A 3,232-nucleotide genomic window follows, 5' to 3' on the forward strand; every position below is an offset into this window, starting at 1 on the left:
AAAAGCTAAAGTCAACAGAACAGTAGCTAAAAGCTAAAGTCAACAGAACAGTAGCTAAAAGCTAAAAATGCTGAATGCTTCAGAGTTTCAAGGGCAGTTTTCCCAGAATGCATCTGGTTGATAACTTTCCAGACTTTCAGAGAACAGAGGAGTGTTTCTGTTTTCTCTGTGACATTTTATTTTGAAATGAGACGGCAGAGGACAGTTCTGGCTCCGGTCCAGCTGGACCAGAAGGGACAGAAAGTCGGGTTTACGGTTTTCACACCTGTTCCTCCAGACCGACGGGAGCAGGAGGAGGGATGGAGGGAGTGAGTTTTCTCCAAGAGGAGAGGAGTTAATTACTACTTCCTGCTGGGCCACCCCCACAGGAAGCGGCTCTCCAGAACCACTTCCTCCTGCAGCTCGGTCCAGAAACAGTCTGAGGGACATTCCTCACTCGGAGGAAAACCATCAGACACGTAGAGAAAATCTCTAGATCGACAAATTAATTGATTTTATGTGAGAAGCTCTGATGTGTTCTACTGAAGACTCGGGGTGTTCTGGTCCAGAACTCATTTCTTTATATGTTCCTCCAAACAGTCCAGACTTTCCTGTAACCCGTTAAAACGTTCTGGATCAACAGTTGTCAGGACTTCCTGATGATCGGTCAGCTCAGTTTATTTATACAAGTCGTCTCAGGCGCTGAGCAGGAACATTCACGTACGCAGAACGGCCAATGAGTAAAGTTCTCCGTCTGACCACGCAGCACTCGTTGAATCAAGTCCAGATCCGTCAAGAGTTTTCATTTGGACTTCAGCTGGTTTTCAGTTTCAGGTTGTTTTGTTGTTTTAGACACAAATCCAGACTTTGGAGGATCCGTTTGTCCCGATTTGTGCATCTTGAAACCTCTAAATGTGTAAAGTTAAAGACGGAGCGTGTCTCACGAGGACTCGCTGCTGTTCGTCCAATTTTATGAAAAAAGTGTTGAACAGAGTTTCTGCAGAACAAACTCAATAATCAATGTCATTAATAATTTAATTAATACGACCGGATGTGTTGCTAAATCCATTTAATGACTTTTAGTGTTTTTAATTCCCTGCAGAAACTGAAGACCGGGACCAAAGCTCAGGAGAAAACCTGCAAGAAAACACCTTTTCATTCTGACCTTTGACCTCAAACTAATACAAAGAAAATAAACTAAAACATTTTAAACAAGCTTGTGTTCAATAATCACCTTTAACATTTTAATTGATTATTAAAAACTTTCAGCAAAGATTAAACAGACGAGTCTGAGGACGAGCCGTTTCCACCGACCTCAATGTTTCGGTGCTACATACCGAGGACGGTGCACGCACAAACGCGCGCGCACACACTCACTCACTCACACACACAAACGCATGCGCGCGTGCACACACACACACACACACACACACACACACACACACACACACACACACACACTGGCTGCTGTGCTGCACAGGCAGAACTTTTTACTGCGAGCAGAAACGAACGGCAACAGATGGCTGCAAGGAGGAGGGATGGAGGGATGAGGAGGAGGAGAGATAAGAAGAAGAGCAAAAACTGAAATAAGAAAGAAATAATCCCAGACAATAAATTATATTAAATCAATTTAACAGGTAAAATTCTTCTGAACTGAAACAAGAAAAGCAAAATGTATTTTTGAACACGGTCTGCTGCTTCTTTAAGCTCCTCCCTTTTATATAGCTCCTCCCACTTCTATAAATAGGAATAAATTTAAATGTTTGATTTCAAAAATCAGATTATTTCTGCCTGATTGGGTCTCAAAGGACCTCTCAGGTCTTTAATGTGTTTTACAGTAAAAGCTAAAGTTAGCATGTGGCTAATTAGCTTTTAGTCGTTTTTAATTTTGTGTTTTTCTGTTTTCAGGTGTTTCTTGTTTCTAAATATTCTAGTCGTCATCTTTGTTGATTCATACTTTTAATCTTGTTTGCTTATACTTCAGAAGCAAATATTTATAAAATAAGGACGTCCGATGAAAATTAGCCTTTAGCTACTTTTGGTACATTTCAATTTTATTTTGGTTAAATGTTTATTTTTATTTGTGTTTTTAAAAAATGTACAATAACCCTAACTGTAAATAAAATAATGTAAATAAACCATTTTATATATTTTTAAGCATTAAATTAAATTCCTGAGGTTAAAATACAAATTTATAAGAAAATATAAACATGAAATGTATGTATATTAAAAACTTTTTTATAGAAATGTAAATTCTAAACATAAAACAAAATATTTAATAATTTTTTTAATAAAATTTAAAACCATGAAATATAGAATTTATTTGATTTTTCTGTAATTTTAAGTTTTTGAAAAAGGACAAAAAATACCAATATATTTTTTAATCACAGAGCTACCAAGACGTCGAGAAGACACTTTTAAATTTATTAACTTTTACCTAATCTGTTCAGGTTCCAGCTGTTTCATGGAATATCAGTTAAAAAACAAAAACAACTTTAAAGTTGTTTTTTTGTGTTTAAAACCAAAGTTCCGACTACTGATATTTAATGTTCAGTTTTTGGATCACAACAGGATGATTTAAAACATTTTATTAATTAAAACAAAGTTAAATTACACTTATCGCAGTCACAAACCATAAAATACGACCAGTTTAGCTTGGATAAAATAAAATATTTAGTAAAACTGCAAAAACACAACTTTCATTTATTCAGTGATTTAACCGCAGGCTGTTTGAAACAAACAAATTTAAAAACAACTTGAATATGATTGTAGCTTTGATGAAAACAACTTGTTTATATAATTATAGTTGTTTAATTTTCATATCGTGTAGTCTTTACGGTCTGTGGGCAGTTTATGTTTCAAACTTTATTATTGGATATTTGTAACGACTGTGACCGTCAGGCTCACGGCAGAAGTGCCTGCAAGTCCACGCTGAGGGCAGCGACTTAACAAGCCGAGGCTCCTGCTGAGAAGCACCTGTGAGAAGATGTAACTCTGACAGGCTGAAGGAGGGAGGATGGAGAGGATGGAGAGGGGGAGGAAGGAGAGGGGGAGGAAGGAGAGGAGACGTTTCCTGACGCCCATAAATCCAGTTTGGACGAGACGGTTTGATGATGTCACAACAAATAAAAACAAGACGGACTTTGAGGAAGCACGAAGCAGCCTGACCACATCTCCTGTCTTTATATTTATATCTACATTTAAACCTATATTTATATTTAAATCTATATTTATATTTAAATCTATATTTATA

The 3,232-nt window shown here is 36.9% G+C and overlaps 1 protein-coding gene across 1 annotated transcript in view; it reads right to left on the minus strand.

Moving 5' to 3' along the window:
* Positions 1-3,232, minus strand: part of rreb1a (ras responsive element binding protein 1a) — a gene marked incomplete in the record, with an annotated part of 36,525 nt that overhangs the window by 16,605 nt on the left and 16,688 nt on the right.

The sequence above is a fragment of the Nematolebias whitei genome, chromosome 20 (assembly GCF_014905685.2).
Source record: "Nematolebias whitei isolate Nwh7 chromosome 20, NemWhi1, whole genome shotgun sequence".
NCBI classification, from domain to species: domain Eukaryota; kingdom Metazoa; phylum Chordata; class Actinopteri; order Cyprinodontiformes; family Rivulidae; genus Nematolebias; species Nematolebias whitei.